At 42.3% G+C, this 23,949-nt stretch overlaps 1 protein-coding gene across 1 annotated transcript in view; it reads right to left on the bottom strand.

The window, feature by feature from the left end:
• The window catches only part of LOC128666816 (uncharacterized), a 120,484-nt gene that overhangs the window by 89,434 nt on the left and 7,101 nt on the right, over positions 1-23,949 (bottom strand). The gene's annotated exons all lie outside the window — the stretch shown is intronic.

A 23,949-nucleotide genomic window follows, 5' to 3' on the forward strand; every position in this document is an offset into this window, starting at 1 on the left:
TTACAAAGCCGCATGCATACATTATAGTCTTTAACTGCCATCTTATACAGCTGCATGCACACATTATAGTTTATAACTGCCATCTTATACAGCTGCATGCACACATTATAGTCTATAACTGCCCATCTTATACAGCTGCATGCATACGGCTCTATTTATCATTCCAATTCTCCTATATTTTCTCCTGAAAGTTCTCATGAGAAATAATTCTCCTATTTATCATTCAAAAATACTCCTAAAATTGGGCAAGTTCGACTGTAAAATTCTCCTACTCTGTTCTAAGTCTCCTTGGAGAACATGTTCTCCAAAAAAGGGTTAAATTAGATCTTTTTAGTCATATTTCATATAGTTCTCCTCATAATTCTAGTTACAAATTTATCATTTATATTCTCCTGTGGATGACTGAAAGTTCTCCTGCAAGTTCCTACCTTAAAGTTCTCCATAGTTAAAGTGGAGAACAGCATTAGAAATATATTCTCTATCAGTTGTAGAAGCAGTTACACACAAAAAAAGGGCTCTACGAGGTGCAAAAATTATCTAGAAAAAAGCACAATAATAATGGTTATTGAAGTGCAATAATAATTTATGATGGAGTAAAAAAAAAATATAATGGAGCACCAAAATAATATATAACAGAGCACAAAAATGATATCTTTTGGGGCATAAAAATAAGATATAAAAAAGCACTAAAATTGAAGCACAAAAACAATGAAAATGTAGATCTATTTTCTTATATGAAAGTTTGCTGAAGAGGGGCGTTAACAAAGCTACTAGTAAGGCTGTATAAAGATTTCTATTGGTTTATATATGATTGACATGGAGAATAGTTGCTTATTTTTAGTGATAAATAAGGAGAAGATACTAATCCGACTGGAGAAATTTATCATTAGTTCTCCCTAGCTCTCCTCAGCTCTCCCATGGGAAAAAAAAAACTTTTTTATGATAAATATGGGCGCACATGTGCTCCTCTCCTAAGGAGAGCTGTGGAGAACTGATAGGAGAACAGAAAGGAGAATTCCCCAAATGATTGATAAATGGAGCCCAATCTAAAACTGCCCATCTTACACAGCTGCATGCACACATTATAGTCTATAACTGCCATCTTACACAGCTGCATGCACACATTATTGTCTATAACTGCACATCTTACACAGCTGCATGCACACAATATAGTCTATAACTGCCCATCTTACACAGCTGCATGCATACATTATAGTCTATAACTGCACATCTTACACAGCTGCATGCATACATTATAGTCTATAACTGCCATCTTACACAGCTGCATGCATACATTATAGTCTATAACTGCACATCTTACACAGCTGCATGCACACATTATAGTCTATAACTGCCTAGTTTACACAGCTGCATGCATACATTATAGTCTATAACTGCCCATCTTACACAGCTGCATGCATACATTATAGTCTATAACTGCACATCTTACACAGCTGCATGCACACAATATAGTCTATAACTGCCCATCTTATACAGCTGCATGCACACATTATAGTCTAAAACTGCCATCTTACACAGCTGCATGCATACATTATAGTCTATAACTGCACATCTTACACAGCTGCATGCACACAATATAGTCTATAACTGCCCGTCTTACACAGCTGCATGCATACATTATAGTCTATAACTGCCATCTTACACAGCTGCATGCACACATTATAGTCTATAACTGCCATCTTACACAGCTGCATGCACACAATATAGTCTATAACTGCCCATCTTACACAGCTGCATGCATACATTATAGTCTATAACTGCCATCTTACACAGCTGCATGCATACATTATAGTCTATAACTGCCATCTTACACAGCTGCATGCATACATTGTAGTCTATAACTGCCATCTTACACAGCTGCATGCATAAATTATAGTCTATAACTGCCATTTTACACAACTGCATGCGCACATTATAGTCTATAACTGCCCATCTTACACAGCTGCATGCACACATTATAGTCTATAACTGCCGATCTTACACAGCTGCATACACACATTATAGTCTATAACTGCCCATCTTACACAGCTGCATGCACACATTATAGTTTATAACTGCCCATCTTACACAGCTGCATGCATACATTATAGTCTATAACTGACGATCTTACACAGCTGCATACACACATTATAGTCTATAACTGCCCATCTTACACAGCTGCATGAACACATTATAGTCTATAACTGCCATCTTATACAGCTGCATGCACACATTATAGTCTATAACTGCCCATCTTACACAGCTGCATGCATACATTATAGTCTATAACAGAGCATCTTACAGAACTGCATGCGCATATTATGGCCTATAACTGCCCAGTTTACAAGTTGCATGCAAATATTACAGAGCTGCATGCACAAGTTACAGACTATGGGGCCGATTTACTAAGCAGTCAATGAAGGCTTGCGCAAATCAGGAGTTAAGAACCGTTGCTCCTTAACTGACCCGCCACCTCTGAGGCTGTGGACAGCAATCATCCTGATCAGATACGATCAGGATGATTGACACCCCCTGCTAGATTGGCCGCAAATGTGCAGGGGCGGCATTGCACAAGCATTTCACCAGAAATGCTTGTGCAATGTTAAATGACGACATCGTATGCTGTCGGCATTTAGCGATGGAGGGCGGACATGATTCACTGCAGCAAATCACGTCCGTCTGGCATTTGATAAATCGGCCCCTATAAATGCACACCTTACAGAGCTGCATGCACACCTTACAGACTACACCTTTACAGATTATAAAGTTGCATGCATACCTTACAGCCTATAACTGCACATCTAACAGAGCTGCATGCACACCTTACAACCTATAACTGCACAGATTATAGAGATGCATGTCTGTATACCTACATAGACATCCCAACTGTCCCTATTTAAGAAGGACAGTAGTCCCTAATTCTGTGCTCTCTCCTGCTACCCTTCTGAGATATAACCACCCAGACACACCCACAAACCACCCCAGACATGCCCACCAACCTGACGTACCCATGATCCCAATGCATACAGAAAGAGAAAACAACAGCTCAGTAGTAGTTTTAGCCCAATTGCGCTTTTCACAGAGGAGGACTTTCCTGGAGTATATCAGCCTGAACCCGCCTACTAAGGTCAGTCCAGTCCTGAAATACCAGGCAATCCCCCACTGAACTAGGAACATGGCAACCTCTAACGATTGTTTCGGGTTTCATTGGGCCTCATCAGTGAGGTGCAGCCATATTCCTCTAGGCACATTGGGCAAGGAGTCCACGTCTGGTTTCCCCCTAGGGAGATGTCCCCAGGGTCATAATTCAAATGCATACAGAAAGAGAGGCCCTTTACTAGGAACGCCCATGGTCCTGCCCACCCCCTCCTGACATGACCTTGTCCACAAAACAGTGATGCCCCCCTCAACCTCCTGAGGCTCTGATACCTAGCCTAAAAACAAAATAAATAGCTTTATACAATTGTCTTGGGCACTTTTATTTTGATAAAGGCAACCATATTCTCCCCATGTGCTGCCTTTGTTAAGTGTTACCTGGTTCCCAGGGTCCCAACAGTACACATTATAGAGCCAGTCCTGCTTTCCAGAGTGTATTAACAGTGCACACATGCACATAAGCTCACAAACACCTTAATAAATATATACAAATATCTATACAGGTATAAGCTGTATATGACGTAAATGTTGTGTCAATGGCATAGATTTTTTTATTTCACTTGATCTCTCTAAACTGTCTCATTTTACAGATGCAAATATACAAATATTCCAAACTTTTCTTAAATCCAAAACTTTTCCAGCCCAAGCAGTTTGAATAAAGGGTTTTCTACTTGTATATGAAAAGCATTTACTCAGTACCAGATTGGTTTGCAGGCACTGCAGGGCCACATCCCTTAGTCAGAGGTCAAGAGGGAGTCGCCAGGGAGGTCACAAAGCTAATCTTGTGTGCATGCATAGCATATATATTCAAGGCCGCTCCTGCCGTGGGTGTGAGGGCCAAGGGGGCAGATCAGTGGCCCCTTAGAAGGCTGCTCTGTTTCTGCCAAGGGTGTGGGGGCCTGGGGGGGCAGATAAGTGGCCCCTTAGAACAGAGGACTTTGCAGGCAAGATAAGGGGGGACAAGGCTGGGAGGGGGCAGGGGGGCTGAGGCTGGTGGGCGACTGGACCAGTCTTCAAAAACTTCCAGGGCCGGTTTGATTTCTCAGTCCGGCTCTGCATATACTGTACAGAGCCGGACAGTATAATAAATGCATACACAAACACACACACACATATACGCACTCATATACACACACATACACACACTCATACACACGCATAGACACACACATACACACTCATATACACACACACATATGCACACATATACACACACATGTACACACTCATATACACATATGCACACTCATATGCACACACATACACACACACACATATACACACACAAATACATACACATATACACACACACATATACACATATACATACTCATATACACACACATATACACACACATATACATACACATATACACACACATATACACACACATATACATACACATATACACACACACATATACACATATACATACTCATATACATACTCATATACACACATATACACATATACACACACATATACATACTCATATACACACACACATATACACACATATATACATACTCATATACACACACATATACACATATACACACACATATACATACTCATATACACACACATATACACACACATATACATACACATATACACACACACATATACACATATACATACTCATATACACACATATACACACATATACATACTCATATACACACACATATACACATATACACACACATATACACATATACACACACATATACATACTCATATACACACACATATACACACACATATACATACACATATACACATATACATACTCATATACACACACATATACACACACATACTACACAATATGGTTTACAGACAGTGCATACACACACATATACACACACACACATATACACACACACATATATACACAATATGGTTTACAGACAGTGCATACACACACACACACACACATAGATATATACACTCATACACACACACACATATACACACTCATATAAACACACATACTACACAATATGGTTTACAGACAGTGCATACACTCATATACACACACACATACTACACCTCTATGGAGGGCGCTTGTAGGCACATGCCTACTCTACCTCATTAGAAATCTGGCCCTGCAGACAGTGCATACATACACACACACATATACACACACATACTACATAATAAAAAATATCTTGCCTCAGTAAACACCCCCTAGTTGCACTTCTGGAGTAGGGTGGGTGACTATAAATTAGACCCATCTGGTCATTATCCATGTGTCACTTAATAAAGGCTCTGAATAGGGTGTGTGCAATCCATCTGGCGCAATTATATGTAAAGAAAGTCGGACTATAGTGTGTATAATCAGCAGCGTCATGAACTGGACTAACCGGACTTGTTTTGTATGGGATGTAACTGGTAATGATCAAGTACTACACAATAATATTACATCTATTAATTTAAAGTCATAGTAAACTCTCACCTTTATAAAAACAGATACGGACTGTTAGTGATATTTAAAGGGACAGTCAAGTCCAAAAAAAACTTTCATGATTTAAATAGGGCGTGCAATTTTAAACAACTTCCCAATTTACTTTTATCACCAATTTTGCTTTGTTCTCTTGGTATTCTTAGTTGAAAGCTAAACCTAGGAGGTTCATATGCTAATTTCTTAGACCTTGAAGACTGCCTCTAATCTGAATACATTTTGACCACTAGAGGGCATTAGTTCACATGTATCATATAGAATGGTGTAGTATCTCACTGGGAGATACGAAGGCGCGCTGCTATAGATAATGAAAAAGTGTGCAAAATACAAATATTAATAAGAAACCCAAACAATAATGACAAGTCCCACAAATAATTACTCCGTTCTCGCCAAGTATGTCTCACTCAAATAACGAGTCTAGGAAGAGATAATGGCAGTCCTATATCGGTCTGGTGGTCTTGTTAATCCAAAGGTTCCTGTGTAGGCAGCTCCTCTTGTTCCCAGAGAGCAGGGATATCACTATTTTAGAAAGAGAAATGGAGAGGGCGCCACATAGCGTGATATTGTTTCACAAAGGATAATACAACAAGCAGAATGGTAATGCGCTTACCGGAGACTGTGGTACTGTGCTGTGACCAGTACTGAAAAGCCTGCTAGCACTTAAGTCAGTGGCTAGTACACTGTCAGATCTAATTCCTCCCGGGGCTTTATCCTGGGGCCAAGGAATGGTGCTGTGGGCGTTTCTATGTCCAGCAACTAAGGTGTGTTGCTCAATTGGATTTAAACCAAAAATAGAGTGAACAACTTCCCAAGTTTAAAATTTTTTAAATCAGCTTTATTATAACGCGTTTCTCAACCACCAAGGGTCGTTTCTTCAGATATCAAAGCGAATCATTCGCTTTGATATCTGAAGAAACGACCCTTGGTGGTTGAGAAACGCGTTATAATAAAGCTGATTTAAAAAATTTTAAACTTGGGAAGTTGTTCACTCTATTTTTGGTTTAAATCCAATTGAGCAACACACCTTAGTTGCTGGACATAGAAACGCCCACAGCACCATTCCTTGGCCCCAGGATAAAGCCCCGGGAGGAATTAGATCTGACAGTGTACTAGCCACTGACTTAAGTGCTAGCAGGCTTTTCAGTACTGGTCACAGCACAGTACCACAGTCTCCGGTAAGCGCATTACCATTCTGCTTGTTGTATTATCCTTTGTGAAACAATATCACGCTATGTGGCGCCCTCTCCATTTCTCTTTCTAAAATGTTTCATATAGATAACATTGAGCTCATGCACGTAAAGTGACCTAGGAGTGAGCACTGATTGGCTAAACTGCATGTCTGTCAAAAGAACTGAAATAAGGGGGCAGTCAGCAGAGGCTTAGATACAAGATAATTACAGAGGTAAAACGTGTATTATTATAACTGTGTTAGATATGCAAAACTGGGGAATGGGTAATAAAGGGATTATCTTTCTTTTTAAACAACAATAATTCTGGTGTTCACTGTCCCTTTAAGATGGAGGTTTTTTTTGTTTTTTTTTTTAAAACAGGCTTTATTGAATCAATATTACAAGAGATTGTGCATACAAAGGAGAAACGTGCAATGCCTTTACATGGTTCAGTAATAGTTACAATAAGAGTAGATAAACAGCAACAAGTATTTTATGAAGTGTTTCAATCTCCTGTCATCCACAGTTCAAAATACTTAATAATAAACTTTATTACATACAAAGCCTGCTATGTTTTTTATTTTTTAGTTTTTCCTCCTTTCTCATCTCTCCTACTCGTTATATGCTAAATAAGGCTAAAGCTAACATGAAATTGTGTGTCAAACTCAAAATAAAAAAAATAAATAAATAAAAAAAAAGGAGGGGGAAGGGGGAAAGTAGGGAGCATCCATCACCGTTTGCCTCGCCTCTTCCAGGCTTACCTAAACACCAGTGCCTTTCCAAGTGGCCAGCATCAACTCATGAGTATCTATCTGATTAATTTTAAGATAGTGAAATCTCTCCAAAAGAAGCAGAGCGTCAACCACACAAACACATTCCTCCAGTGTTGGGATTATCCCCGTTTTCTATTTTCTAGGGATCCATTTTTTAGCTCCTGTGAGGATTAATAGCATCAGGGCTCGTATATGTGCTACTTTGACGATAGGTAAGTGAAAAAGGAGGGTCGCCTCTGGGTTGTTTGGGACGATAATTTGTAATTTATCTGACATGAGGCTTGTCACTTTGCACCAGTAGTCTTTTAGTTTTGGGCAGGCCCACCATATGTGCAGGAGCGTGCCGTGTTCTCCACAGTCGCTCCAACACATAGGGCTAGCGGTTTGAAAGCATCTGCGTGGTCTCCATCAATTCCACCATTTGAGATGGAGTTTTATTCATCAGTTGTAAGGAAGTTACACTATAACATGCTTTTTAATAAAGATATGAAATTCAAATTCCCAATGCACTCTGTCGCCCACTTCAAAGGTCAATTTTTCTGTGAGCTAAAGGTTTAAATTGTTGTCCAATCAGCGCTCTAGCAACAAGAAAAGTGCCATATGGGGAGAGCTCTGATTGGACAACGATTCAAACTGTTAGCTCACAGAACAAAATTGACTTTTGAAGTGGGCGACGGAGTGCAGGGTATTTGAATTTAATTAAAAAGTAAGTTATAGCGCAACTTCATTACATCTGATGAATTAAACTACTTCTAAAATATCACTAACATTCCGGATCTGATTTTAAAAAGGGGGAGAGTTTACCATCGCTTTAATGTTCAAAGCAAGTTGCATATAAAAAAATAATAATAATAATCACTGAATTAATGATAAATATTTTATAGCGTTGAAAGAAGGACCTTTAAAAGTGTTAGATTTTTTTGAAACCACACTTTTTTGTTATGTTTGCAGGCATGCTACTGTCTACCAGCAGAGCTCTGGGAGTTGTCCGAATTACCCAATGAGGTTTATCCTATAGATCAATAGTGCACTTCCTACTTGATGCTAATTAAACATCTTTAGCGTAGTCTTTTTCATGCAAAAATATTTTACGTTTAAATCGTTCTCTTTCTTATACATGATAGGCTAATATGCATTAAACGTGTTCCGTTATTCATATGAAAGAGTAGTATTTAAACATATTGGGCCAGATTACGAGTGGAGCGCTATCTTAACATATGCCTGTTTACGGGCGCACATTAAATAACCAGCCATTACAAGTGGTTGGTTAATGCTACCGCAAGCTCGCGGTTTCACTTTGCACTAAGTGCAATGAACCAGAGATCAGACCTCGGGTTCAATATAAAAAGTTGTCCCAATTGCCCCCAAATTAAAGAGGACAGTTCTTTAAAATAAAAAATAAATATGAGCAGTTTTTTTTAACTGCACAAAGCAGTTATAAGGGGTTAAAATGAGGGGATGTGGGGTGTTTGAAAAAAAGGCACTGAAAAGTGCCTTTACATTGAGGTCAATGGAAGTGTTTTCAGTATAAATATATTTGTATATGCTTATATATTTGTGTATATATGCACATATTAACACATAAATATATATGTATATAAGCATACCTCTGACGATGAAGGGAATTTTTATTTATTGATACTCGTTCCAAAACGCGTAAGGTTTTAGGGGCAACTGGCCTCACCCAGATTGGAACTTTTTAGATGTCTACTGTTTCGGTTTGATACTGTGTATTTCGACTTCTAGGATGAGAATTCTGCCTTGTACATGCCTCATATTGTTGAGGTTGAATAGTGTGAGTTGTATAACCCTCCTTTTTATTCTGTTTAATTTAAAAAATGGTATAACGCTATAAGCTTGTGCTTCTGTCTCCCTGCCGGTGATACTATTGCCTAATTCGGAGGAGATGTTTTGGAGTGCGGAAGTTTTTGCCTGAAAGTTTCTGAAACCGCAAGTCACGGAATCAAAGAGGTTTTCGTATACAGTCATCTTTCACCATACTCTGGGAGGTTCCAGACCGATACGATCCACTTACCTCATATCGATTGAGGGTTCTTGAAGTAAGTGTACATCTGGTTGGGCGTGAGGAGATCCCAACTTGGCTTGTCACTTGTTTTTGGACTGTTTCTCACATACATATTGCTTATGAACTTTTTATGAACTTTTATTTTATTTAGCGCTATCCCTACTCTTGTTGTAAGCATATACATACATATATATTTATTTATTGCTGCCCAACACTGTGCGATTTGCCCCCTAACCTGGCTGCCGGCATGAACACGAGGCTCCCATTGGAGCCTATGGAAGCACACTCGTAAGCGATAGGCTTCCGGGCATTTCTGTGCACTGGCATTACAGAGTGGAGTGCAAATATCACACATGCGTAAGCACAATATTGCGCTCCACTCATAATATAGCCCATTGTATTTTTTTATATTATTGTTTATAAAAAACAGATTAAATGTAAATAAATTTAATACAGCAGTATCAGTTGTGTATTTCCTACTAATGGTCATTGGTAGATAGGTACTTTCTGATAATTTTCATGCTTACAAATGTTACCCTTTCATATCAATGATAGAAACATTTCGAGTACAATGTCCCTTTAAGATAAAAAGCAATTACCCATAAAACAGTCAAAAATGTAAATGTTTGAACTTGTCAGAAGCTTAGCACAGAGAGCTTTTTATTGCACAAAGTTAAAATATCTTTATTTAGGGAGGGATCCCCCAAGGGGGGTATCCTTGCTATTTGACTGCATCATCCAATGAGGGAGGAGGAATCCCCAAATACTCTTTGGATAGGATCCAAAACCAAGTGCAGACACAAGCATACTGAGTCAGACAGCGCTCCTTATATTGTTAAAAAAATAATAAACAACAGTATTACCATACACCATTACAGTAATTACACAGAGACACAAGGGAAAATTAACACACATGGACCTCTCCACTAGGTTTTGTGACCCCAACAAAAAAGAACTACGGATTTGTGACATAATTTTGTGGCCCTATGAATAAGTAAATATGTGTGCTTTTGGTACTTCAAAAAAAATACTCTGGATGGGACAGTCAAGTCAGAATTAAACTTTCATGATTCAGATAGGGCATGCAATTTTAAACAACTTTTCAAATTACTTTTATCATCAAATTTGCTTTGTTCTCTTGGTATTCTTAGTTGAAAGCTAAACCTAAGTAGGCTCATATGCTAATTTCTAAGCCCTTGATGGCCACCCCTTATCTCAATGTATTTGGCAGTTTTTCACAGCTAGAGGGCGTTAGTTCATGTGTGCCATATAGATAACTGTGCTCACTCCCGTGGAGTTACTTATGAGAGGGCACTGATTGGCTAAAATGCAAGTCTGAACTGAAATAAGGGGGCAGTCTGCAAAGGCTTAGATACAAGTTAATCACAAAGTTAAAAAATATATTAATATAAACATGTTGGTTGTGCAAAGCTGGGGAATGGGTAATAAAGTGATTATTTATCTTTTTAAACAATAACATTTTTGGTGTCGACTGTCCCTTTAAAGCTTCTAAAATCTGCAGCCCCCATTAGGATGTTGGCCATCACTAATTTAAGTTACAGAGGGAGAGATACACAAGGACAAGAGAGGTGGCCAAAAAGCCAGGGGATGACAGGTAGATTAATACAGAATAAAGGGACAGCCACGACGAGTGAGGAGAGGGACCAACAGCTCAATAGATGAGAGATGACCAGTATGAATAAGAGAAATTCAGCCAGGGCAGGGAAGAAGTGAGACTAACGTGGGAAAACATGAGACAGGCAGATTAAAGAAATTACAGACACGGTCCAGTCAAGAGAGGAAATTCAAGGGATAAGAAATTTTCATAGTAAGGGGGGCGAGAGAGACCACCAGGCATGAGATGAGAGGCAGTAAGTGTAACAGAGTGATAGAGACCACCAGGGCATGAGATAAGAGGCAGTAAGTGCAACAGAGTGATAGAGACCACCAGAGCAAGAGATGAGAGAGACCACCAGGGCAAGAGATGAGAGGCAGTAAGTGCAACAGAGTGATAGAGACCACCAGGGCGTGAGATAAGAGGCAGTAAGTGCAACAGAGTGAGAGAGACCACCAGGGCGTGAGATAAGAGACAGTTAGTGTAACAGAGTGATAAAGACCACCAGGGCAAGAGATGAGAGAGACCACCAGGGCAAGAGATGAGAGGCAGTAAGTGCAACAGAGTGATAGAGACCACCAGGGCAAGAGATGAGAGGCAGTAAGTGCAACAGAGTGATAGCGACCACCAGGGCGTGAAATAAGAGTCAGTAAGTGCAACAGAGTGATAGAGACCACCAGGGCAAGAGATGAGAGAGACCACCAGGGTGTGAGATGAGAGGCAGTAAGTGCAACAGAGTGATAGAGACCACCAGGGCAAGAGATGAGAGAGACCACCAGGGCAAGAGATGAGAGGCAGTAAGTGCAACCGAGTGATAGAGACCACCAGGGCATGAGATGAGAGGCAGTAAGTGCAACAGAGTGATAGAGACCACCAGGGCAAGAGATGAGAGAGACCACCAGGGCAAGAGATGAGAGGCAGTAAGTGCAACAGAGTGATAGAGACCACCAGGGCATGAGATGAGAGGCAGTAAGTGCAACAGAGTGAGAGAGACCAACAGGGCATGAGATAAGAGGCAGTAAGTGCAACAGAGTGATAGAAACCACCAGGGCAAGAGATGAGAGGCAGTAAGTGCAACAGAGTGAGAGAGACCACCAGGGCAAGAGATGAGAGGCAGTAAGTGCAACAGAGTGATAGAGACCACCAGGGCAAGAGATGAGAGGCAGTAAGTGCAACAGAGTGACAGAGACCACCAGGGCATGAGATGAGAGGCAGTAAGTGCAACCGAGTGAGAGAGACCACCAGGGCATGAGATGAGAGGCAGTAAGTGCAACCGAGTGAGAGAGACCACCAGGGCATGAGATGAGAGGCAGTAAGTGCAACAGAGTGAGAGAGACCACCAGGGCATGAGATGAGAGGTAGTAAGTGAAACCGAGTGAGAGAGACCACCAGGGCATGAGATGAGAGGCAGTAAGTGCAACAGAGTGAGAGAGACCACCAGGGCATGAGATATGAGGCAGTAAGTGCAACCGAGTGAGAGAGACCAAAAGGGCAAAAGATGAGAGGCAGTAAGTGCAACAGAGTGAGAGACCACCAGTGCATGAGATGAGAGGCAGTAGGTGTAACAGAGTGAGAGAGACCACCAGGGCATGAGATGAAAGGCAGTAAGTGCAACAAAGTGAGAGACCACTAGGGCATGAGATGAGAGGCAGTAAGTGTAACAGAGTGAGAGAGACCACCAGGGCATGAGATGAGAGGCAGTAAGTGCAACCGAGTGAGAGAGACCACCAGGGCATGAGATGAGAGGCAGTAAGTGCAATAGAGTGAGAAAGACCACCAGGGCAAGAGATGAGAGGCTGTAAGTGCAATAGAGTGAGAGAGACCACCAGGGCAAGAGATGAGAGGCAATAAGTGCAACAGAGTGATAGAGACCACCAGGGCATGAGATGAGAGGCAGTAAGTGCAACAGAGTGATAGAGACAACCAAGGCATGAGATGAGAGGCAGTAAGTGCAACCGAGTGAGAGAGACCAAAAGGGCAAAAGATGAGAGGCAGTAAGTGCAACAGAGTGAGAGAGACCACCAGGGCATGAGATGAGAGGCAATAAGTGTAACAGAGTGAGAGAGACCACCAGGGCATGAGATATGAGGCAGTAAGTGCAACCGAGTGAGAGAGACCACCAGGGCAAGAGATGAGAGGCAGTAAGTGCAACCGAGTGAGAGAGACCCCCAGGGCAAGAGATGAGAGACAGTAAGTGCAACAGAGTGAGAGACCACCAGGGCATGAGATGAGAGGTAGTAAGTGCAACAGAGTGATAGAGACCACCAGGGCAAGAGATGAGAGGCAGTAAGTGCAACAGAGTGACTAAGAGCACCAGGGCATGAGATAAGAGGCAGTAAGTGCAACAGAGTGATAGAGACCACCAGGGCAAGAGATGAGAGGCAGTAAGTGCAACTGAGTAAGAGAGACCACCAGGGCAAGAGACAAGAGGCAGTAAGTGCAACAGAGTGAGAGAGACCATCAGGGCAAGAGATGAGAGGCAGTAAGTGCAACCGAGTAACAGAGACCACCAGGGCATGAGATGAGAGGCAGTAAGTGCAACCGAGTGAGAGAGACCACCAGGGCATGAGATGAGAGGCAGTAAGTGTAACAGATTGAGAGAGACCACCAGGGCATGAGATATGAGGCAGTAAGTGCAACTGAGTGAGAGAGACCACCAGGGCAAGAGATGAGAGGCAGTAAGTGCAACTGAGTGAGAGAGACCACCAGGGCATGAGATGAGAGGCAGTAAGTGCAACAGAGTGAGAGAGACCACCAGGGCATGAGATAAGAGGCAATAAGTGCAACAGAGTGAGAGACCACCAGGACATGAGATGAGAGGCAGTAGGTGTAACAGAGTGAGAGAGACCACCAGGGCAAGAGATGAGAGGCAGTAAGTGCAACAAAGTGAGAGAGACCACCAGGGCATGAGATGAGAGGCAGTAAGTGCAACATAGTGAAAGAGACCACCAGGGCATGAGATGAGAGGCAGTAGGTGTCACAGAGTGAGAGAGACCACCAGGGCATGAGATAAGAGGCAGTAAGTGCAACCTAGTGAGAGAGACCACCAGGGCAAGAGATGAGAGGCAGTAAGTGCAACCGAGTGAGAGAGACCACCAGGGCAAGAGATGAGAGGCAGTAAGTGCAACAGAGTGAGAGACCACCAGGGCATGAGATAAGAGGCAGTAGGTGTAACAGAGTGAGAGAGACCACTAGGGCAAGAGATGAGAGGCAGTAAGTGCAACCGAGTGAGAGAGACCACCAGGGCAAGAGATGAGAGGCAGTAAGTGCAACAGAGTGATAGAGACCACCAGGGCAAGAAATGAGAGGCAGTAAGTGCAACAGAGTGATAGAGATCACCAGAGCATGAGATGAGAGGCAGTAAGTGCAACGGAGTGAGAGAGACCACCAGGGCATGAGATGAGAGGCAGTAAGTGCTACAGAGTGAGAGAGACCACCAGGGCAAGAGATGAGAGGCAGTAAGTGCAATAGAGTGAGAGACCACCAGGGCATGAGATGAGAGGCAGTAAGTGTAACAGAGTGATAGAGACCACCAGGGCATGAGATGAGAGGCAGTAAGTGCAACCGAGTGAGAGAGACCACCAGGGCATGAGATGAGAGGCAGTAAGTGCAATAGAGTGAGAAAGACCACCAGGGCAAGAGATGAGAGGCTGTAAGTGCAATAGAGTGAGAGAGACCACCAGGGCAAGAGATGAGAGGCAATAAGTGCAACAGAGTGATAGAGACCACCAGGGTATGAGATGAGAGGCAGTAAGTGCAACAGAGTGATAGAGACCACCAGGGCATGAGATGAGAGGCAGTAAGTGCAACCGAGTGAGAGAGACCACCAGGGCATGAGATGAGAGGCAGTAAGTGCAACCAAGTGAGAGAGACCACCAGGGCAAGAGATATGAGGCAGTAAGTGCAACAGAGTGAGAGAGACCATCAGGGCAAGAGATGAGAGGCAGTAAGTTTAACAGAATGAGAGAGACCACCAGGGCAAGAGATGAGAGGCAGTAAGTGCAATAGAGTGATAGAGACCACCAGGGCAAGAGACGAGAGGCAGTAAGTGCAATAGAGTGAGAGAGACCACCAGGGCATGAGATGAGAGGCAGTAAGTGCAATAGAGTGAGAGAGACCACCAGAGCAAGAGATGAGAGGCAGTAAGTGCAACAGAGTGATATAGTCCACCAGGGCATGAGATTAGAGGCAGTAAGTGCAATAGAGTGAGAGAGACCACCAGGGCATGAGATGAGAGGCAGTAAGTGCAACAGAGTGATAGAGACCACCAGGGCATGAGATGAGAGGCAGTAAGTGTAACAGAGTGAGAAAGACCACCAGGGCATGAGATGAGAGGCAGTAAGTGCAACAGAGTGATAGAGACCACCAGGGCATGAGATGAGAGGCAGTAAGTGTAACAGAGTGAGAAAGACCACCAGGGCATGAGATGAGAGGCAGTAAGTGTAACAGAGTGAGAAAGACCACCAGGGCATGAGATGAGAGGCAGTAAGTGCAACAGAGTGATAGAGACCACCAGGGCATGAGATGAGAGGCAGTAAGTGTAACAGAGTGAGAAAGACCACCAGGGCATGAGAGGCAGTAAGTGTAACAGAGTGATAGAGACTACCAGGGCATGAGTTGAGAGGCAGTAAGTGCAACAGAGTGATAGAGTCCACCAGGGCATGAGATGAGAGGCAATAAGTGCAACCGAGTGAGAGAGACCACCAGGGCAAGAAATGGGAGAGAGTGAGGGTAATAGAGGAGAGAGTCCACCAGGTCATAATATGAGAGCCAGGGAAATGAAGGACAGAGTTCACCAGAGTATGAGATGAAAATCAGCCATGGTAAGGGATGAGACCACTGGGGTAATAAACGAGAGTCAGTCAGGGCAAATAAAGAGAGAGACCTCTATGGCAAGAACTGAGAGACATTCAGGGGAAGGGGGTGAATAGAACAAATGTAATAAAGAAAAAGAAATGCGTAGAACACATTATGAGTGACGGACTGCCAGGTTGACAAAGGAGAACTTATTTTACAGTAAATAAACAAAGATCTAAGCATCAGAGAAAAGGATACTGAGTTAAGCCCTCTGATTAAAAGCTATTTTTATTGTATATATATATACACTGTGTAATTACATGATTTGTAGTTTAATAACTGTGATTAGGGTGTGCCAGGTTACGGGCGGGCCACAGCCGCTATGATCTTTATTGCATTCGCATGTACTGATGATAGTTGTCATGTCTCACCCTGATTTACAAGTTTACTACACCAAGCAAATCTTATTTAATCCCCTTACACCACACTCATATGATAATTAACTGCATGACAAATGCTAGGCTGAATTTTTATCTAAGTGGTAGTACTTTCACACCCAAGCATCCCAGCAGAGGTGGTACTGAGGCAACACACAACACAATGAATGGAGTAGACTGAAACTTACTAAATCATTTTATAGCACATTTTCTATGGTCAAATTCCCAGCTGTCCTTTTGTTCTGTCATATTAAATAACAGACACTGAAATCACAATAACCTTTTTGTCATCATTCGTTTGCATACAGCAGTTTTATCAAAACCCTTAAAGGGGCAGTAAACACCTTGAGATTTTTTATATGAAATGTTTAGTTACGCATAATGAAACAATTTTGTCCCCTTTTCATGTGAATTAACTCTGAAAACTGAGCAGTTAAAGGGACACTCAATTCAAAATCAAACTTTCATGATTCAGATAGAGCAGGCAGTTTTAAACAACTTCCCAATTTATTTCCATTAACAAAATTTATATTTCTTTTTTATGACACGGTGAGTCCACGGAATCATCAATTACTGTTGGGAATATCACTCCTGGCCAGCAGAAGGAGGTAAAGAGCACCACAGCAGAGCTGTTAAGTATCACAACCCCCAGTCATTCTCTTTGCCTTAGGTGCAAGAAGGAGGTGAAATTTAGGTGTCTGTACAAGATTCTTCTATCAAGAGTTTTTTATTTTGGAAGCCTGAGCAGGTTTGCTCTGATCTTCCCTGATATGCTGGGCTTCCCTGACAGCAGTTAGGAACTTGTGGGGAGGACCTCACTGCGCTTTCCTAACAGATTTGCTGCCCTTTTACTGTATGCCAGAGTAGGATTACTGTGTTCATCATTTCTTTCACAGGACCCTGTGAGGAGCAGCTTCGTCCCATTCCTGTCTCCCTGTTGGACAGAAGGTGTAGGTATGTGCCATTTATTCTTTATAAGAGAACCTGGCACTCAACATGGTTAACCCTTATACTGGGACATATATCTTCCTGAGACCGGGATGATTTCAACAGGCTGATAGGGCACTGTGGGGACTTAGGTGTATAAGAGAGAATTGTTTCATAGTGTTTTCACTTGCTAAACAGTTAGTTTCTATTGGTGGCTCAGTTAAAGAGGGTTTATTTATATTGCTGTGATACGGTTTCCTTTCCGTTTTGCTCGATCGGCTCGTAATCACCATGGTGACGTCACAGTGGGCGGGCTCCTCTTCTCCGACTCGGTGCACGATTCTCTTGGCGCCCATTTCCTCTCAGTATCCTCTGACTGCGTCTTCCTGCTTAAGTTGGCCCCTGTATGTCTGGAGTAGAACCAGGCAGTTTTCCATTCCAAATCAGCCTAACGGAGGTCAGGTAGGCACCACAGCATAACGCTGTGATTTAGGGGGGTCTAAAGGTGTTATTAACAATTATGGAAACAAGTAAATTAAATAAATGTTTTCCTCTTCATTATGGTTTAATTGCCGGCTTGTTTTTTCCTATATAATCTGCAGTCTTAAAGATTTTCTTCTGTGCAATATGGACTTAGAGCCTGTATCTGTTAAATGCAAGCTTTGTTTGAATGCTCAGGTTAAACCACCCTTGCCTTTCTGTAGTACTTGTGTGGAAAGAACTTTGTTGTACAAAGATAAATTGTTTGAGTCTGAGCCACAGCCTCCCACACAAGTGTCCCAAACTGTGCCATCATCCCACACAGTGCACTGCACTTCCTCACTATCTCCTCATGGAGTATTTTTGAAAGCTGAAATTGCGGCTCAGGTCTCCTCAGCGGTATCTGAGGCGCTAGCTGCCATCCCTATGCTGCAAGGGAGGCGTAAGAGGAAGTATTTTGAGTCAGACAGTAAGGTTTCTGATTCGCCTAAGGCTATCCAGGCTGCTCTTTCCCATAAGTCGGAAGAGGAGGATACTTCGGTAGCCTCTGAGGGGGAACTCTCAGATTCGGATAGTGAAATTCCTGCTTCTGATGCTGAAGTGGTTTCCTTCAGATTCAAGCTTGAGCACCTCCGTGTCTTACTTAAGGAGGTTTTAGCTACTTTGGACAACTCCAATACGCCTATCGTTGTCAACCCTAAAAAGTCGAATAAATTAAATAGATACTTTGATGTTCCCTCTCCTGGGGAGGTGTTCCCAGTGCCAGACAGTGCCACAGAGATTAGTTCCAGGGAATGGGAGAGGCCAGAAATCCCTTTTTCCCCCTCTCCTGTCTTTAGTAAAATCTTCCCGGTCGCAGACTCCATCAAGGAGTCGTGGCAGATGGTCCCCAAGGTGGAAGGGGCGATCTCTACCTTGGCTAAGAGAACTACTATCCCTATTGAAGATAGTTGCTCTTTCAAAGATCCTATGGATAATAAACTGGAGGCCTTTTTAAAGAAGATGTATACTCATCAAGTGTTACAATGGCAACCGGTGGTGTGCATTGCGACAGTAACCAGTGCAGCAGCCTATTGGTTTGATGCCTTGTCCGAGTCTTTGCAAGCTGAAACCCCTTTGGAGGAGATTCAGGACAGGATAAAAGCTCTAAAGTTGGCTAATTCCTTTATCACTGATGCTTCTTTACAGGTCATTAAGATGGGAGCCAAAATATCTGGCTTCGCTATCTTGGCGCGTAGAGCACTATGGCTTAAGTCTTGGTCTGCTGATGTTTCTTCCAAATCTAAACTTTTAGCTATTCCTTACAAGGGAAAGACCTTGTTCGGTCAGCATTGGCAGAAATTATCTCCGATATCATGGGTGGTAAGGGTTCCTTTTTGCCTCAATACAAGAAAAACAAGATGAGGGAACGTCAGACTAATTTTCGTTCCTTTTGAAACTTCAGAGGGAAGTCTTCCCCTGCCTCTACCAAACAGAAACAATCAAAGCCCTCTTGGAAGCCTGGTCAGTTTTGGAACAAGGGGAAGCAATTCAAGAAACCTGCAGCTGAATCCAAGTCAGCATGAAGGGGTTGCCCCCATCCGGTAACTGATCTAGTGTGGAGCAGACCAGTTTGCGCTGGCTTGGGAGCGAGATGTCCCAGACCCGTGGGCGGTGGACATTGTTTCTCAGGGGTACAAGTTAGAGTTCAAAACTTTTCCTCCCAGAGGCAGGTTCCACCTCTCAAGATTATCTGTAGACCAGATAAAAAGAGAGGGGTTCTTGAAATGTGTGCAGGACCTTTCCCTCTTGGAAGTCAGGAATAGGGTCTCGGGTTTTGCTCAAACCTGTTTGTGGTTCCCAAAAAAAAAGGAACATTCAGGCCAATTCTAGATCTAAAGTTACTAAACAAGTTCCTCAGAGTGCCGTCCTTCAAGATGGAGACTGTCCACTCCATTCTGCCCCTGATTCAAGAGGGTCAATTCATGACAACCATAGATTTGAAGGATGCGTACCTACACGTTCCCATTCACAGGGATCATCACAAATATCTGAGGTTTGCATACCTAGACAAACATTTTCAATTTGTAGTGCTTCCATTCGGCCTTGCCACAATTCCTAGAATTTTGTCAAAGGTCCTGGGAGCTCTATTGGCAGTAATTCGGTCTCGGGGTATTGCAGTGGCACCTTATCTGGACGACATTCTGGTTCAGGCACCATCCTCTCAGCTAGCAGAATCTCATACAAAGACCTTCTTGGTGTTTCTTCATTCCCACGGTTGGAAGATCAATCTGTGGAAAAGTTACCTGGTTCTGACTACAAGAGTGACCTTCTTAGGAACCATTATAGATTCTCTAGCTATAAGGATTTTTCTGACGGAGGTCAGAAGAGCCAAGATTCTGTTTGCTTGCCTGTCCCTACAGTCAGCGGCACGACCATCAGTGGCCCAATGCATGGTGGTAATCGAGTTGATGGTGGCTTTCATGGACATAGTTCCGTTTGCTTGGTTCCATTTGAGGCCTTTGCAGTTATGCATGCTCGCTCAGTGGAACGGGATTATACAGATCTATCTCAAAGAATAGTTCTGGATCAGTCAACAAGGGACTCCCTTCCGTGGTGGCTGTCGCAAGAACATCTGTCCCAGGGGACCTGTTTTCTGAGACCCTCTTGGGTAATTGTGACCATGGATGCCAGCCTGTCGGGTTGGGGACCAGTCTGGGACTCGTTGAATGCGCAGGGACTTTAGTTTTAGGAGGAATCTGCTCTCGCCATAAACATTCTGGAGTTGAAAGCGATCTTCAATGCCTTGATAGCTTGGCCTCAGCTGGCCCTAGCCTGGTTTATCAGATTCCATACGGACAACATAACCTCAGTGGCCTACATCAACCACCATGGGGGAACTAAGAGTTCCTTAGCCATGAAGGAGGTGGCACGGATCATCCAGTGGGCGGAGACTCACAATTGCTGTCTATCTGCCATTCACATTCCAGGAGTGGACAATTGGGAAGCAGATTTTCTGAGCAGACAGACTTTCCATCCCGGGGAGTGGGAACTCCATCCGGAAGTGTACCCCAGGTTAAAAACCAAATGGGGGTTGCCAGAATTGGATCTGATGGCGTCTCGTCAGAACACCAAGCTCCCAAAGTATGGTTTGAGGTTGAGGGACCATCAAGCCTTTCTGATAGATGCTCTGGCAGTTCCTTGGAACTTCAGGTTGCCATATCAGTTTCCTCCGTTTGCTTTCCTTCCGCGAGTCATCGCTCGGATCAAGCAGGAGAGGGCATCAGTGATTCTAATAGCTCCTGCGTGGCCTTACAGGATATGGTATGCAGCTCTAGTAGAAATGTCATCCCTTCCTCCATGGAGACTACCTTTCAGAAAGGACCTTCTGCTTCAGGGGCCCTTACTTCATCCGAACCTCGTTTTTATGAAGCTGACTGCTTGAAGATTGAATGCTTGATTTTAGCCAAGCATGGATTTTCCGAATCGGTTATTGAGACCATGGTTCAGGCTCGTAAGCCTGTTACTAAAAGTATTTACCATAAGATATGGCGTATATTTCTTTATTAGTGTGAGTCTAAAGGATATTCTTGGAGTAGGGTCAGGATCCCAAGGATTTTAGATTTTCTCCAGGAAGGCCTTGAGAAGGGGTTATCTGTCAGTACCCTCAAGGGTCAGATTTCTGCTCTTTCCATTCTGCTACATAAGCGTCTGGCGGACGTGTCGGATGTTCAATCCTTTTGTCAGACCTTGATCAGAATCAGGCCTGTGTTTAAATCAGTTGCTCCACCTTGGAGCCTTAACCTTGTTCTTAAAGTTCTACAACAGGCTCCGTTTGAGCCTATGCATTCCATAGATATTAAGTTTTTATCTTGGAAGTCTTTGTTTCTTACTGCTATTTCTTCTGCTCAGAGGATTTCTGAACTCTCAGCTTTACAGTGTGATTCTCCTTATCTCATATTTCATGCAGATAAGGCAGTTCTCCGTACCAAGTTTGGTTTTCTTCCTAAGGTTGTTTTGGACAGGAACTTTAATCAGGAAATTGTTGTTCCTTCTCTCTGTCTTTCTCATAAGGAACGTTTATTACACAACATAGGGCTCGCTTCCATTGAGTCGTTAAAAATGGAGCCGTAAGCTACCAAAGTGGCCGGCAGCTAAAAGTAATTTACGGCTCCATTTTAGTACCAGGTTTCCATTGAAATATTTTGCGCATTGTGTGCTGTCACTCTTTTCGTGTATCTGTAAGTTAACGTTGTGTTAACGCTTCCATCTGACGTTGGATTTCTTGAAAATCAATTAGTTGCTAAGGTAATCCAACCTTACGATATAGAATTTACATTTAACTTCCATGCTCCTTACCTGTGATCACCTCTCAAGAAAAATAAAGATACACTTATCCATATTTTTAATAATCAAATACTATTTTTTAATATAATTATATTTACCACTTCATAAATATAAGTAATATGTATTGCTGCCCTAGGCATAGGTCTAGTTTGAATTCTGTAGATATGTTCTTGCATATATTATTATATTTAAATATATACAGATATTTCTATTAGAATATAAGTTCAACTATTCCTAAACATGAGACAACAATAAATATTACTTATAACAATTTATTTCTACATTAAAACACTTGCATTATTTGCAAGTTTTATAATTTCAATAGAAAATAGGTCTCAAAAAGCACAATTTTCCTCTTTTACACCTAGTTGAGCTGGGTGTAATATTTCTCAATGTATCGACAGCCTCCGACAGTGTATTAATGGTTTGCGCTTTCATTGGAAACCTGGTATAATTTATCGATTAATGGCTTCTATTACTTTCTATGGGATGCGAAGATTTTTTCGGCAGCCGGAGGTATAACGCGCCATTGCAAACAGTCGATAAACAAAATTGCTTCCGACTGCATATTTATCGGTTTGCTAGTGCACGCAAACCGAATTAGGGCTCAATGGAAACGAGCCCTTAGACGTTGTGCATGCTCTTTAGTTCTATTTGCAGGCTACAAAGGACTTTCGTCAGTCTTCTGTCTTGTTTATTATTTGTTAGTTTTTCTGGAAAACACTTAAGGGTCAGAAAGCTACGGCCACTTAACTTTCTCTCTGGTTGAGAAGTATTATTCATTTGGCATATGAGACTGCTGGACAGCAGCCATCTGAGAGAATTACAGCTCATTCCACCAGGGCGGTGTCTTCTTCTTGGGCCGTCAAGAATGAGGCTTCTGTAGAACACTTGGTCCTCTCTACATACTTTTTCCAAATTCTATAAGTTCAATACTTTTGCCTCGGCTGAAGCTTCCTTTGGGAGGAAGGTTCTACAAGCGGTGGTGCCTCCTGTTTAGGTTACCGTTCTTGTCCCTCCCTTATCATCTGTGTCCTCTAGCTTGGGTATTGATTTCCAACAGTAATTGATGATCCCGTGGACTCACCGTGTCTTAAGAAAGAAAACAAAATGTATGCTTACCTGATAAATTTATTTATTTCTTGACACGGTGAGTCCACGGCCCACTCTGTATTTTCAGACAGGTTTTTGTTGTATAAACTTCAGGTACTTCTGCACCTTGCGTTAATTAATTTCTCTCCTTTTCCTTCAGTCAAATGACTGGGGGTTGTGGGAAGGGAAGTGATACTTAACAGCTCTGCTGTGGTGCTCTTTGCCTCCTCTTGCTGGCCAGGAGTGATATTCCTAACATAAATTGATGATCCCGTGGACTCACCGTGTAAAGAAATAAATAAATGTATCAGGTAAGCATAAATTTGTTTTTTTTTACACTTTTTGAGTCACCAGCTCCTACTGAGCATGTGAAAGAATTCACAGAATATACGTATAGGCATTTGTGATTGGCTGATGACTGTCACATGATGCAGGGGGAGTGGAAATAAACATAAGTTTGAAATTTGTCAGAAAAAATTTTACTACTCATTTGAAATTCACACTAAGTGCTATTGCGTTGTCTTGTTATGATGCATTTGTTGATTATGCAAATCTACTGTATTTACTGGTCCTTTAAGATTAACTCTGCAACTTATTTGTGACTAATTGAATTTATCAGATAACAACTGAAAAACAATGAATTTTATACTAATTTGCTAACATTTGCTAGCCTTGTATGCAGA

The sequence above is a fragment of the Bombina bombina genome, chromosome 7, assembly GCF_027579735.1.
Source record: "Bombina bombina isolate aBomBom1 chromosome 7, aBomBom1.pri, whole genome shotgun sequence".
In the NCBI taxonomy this organism is placed as follows: Eukaryota; Metazoa; Chordata; class Amphibia; order Anura; family Bombinatoridae; genus Bombina; species Bombina bombina.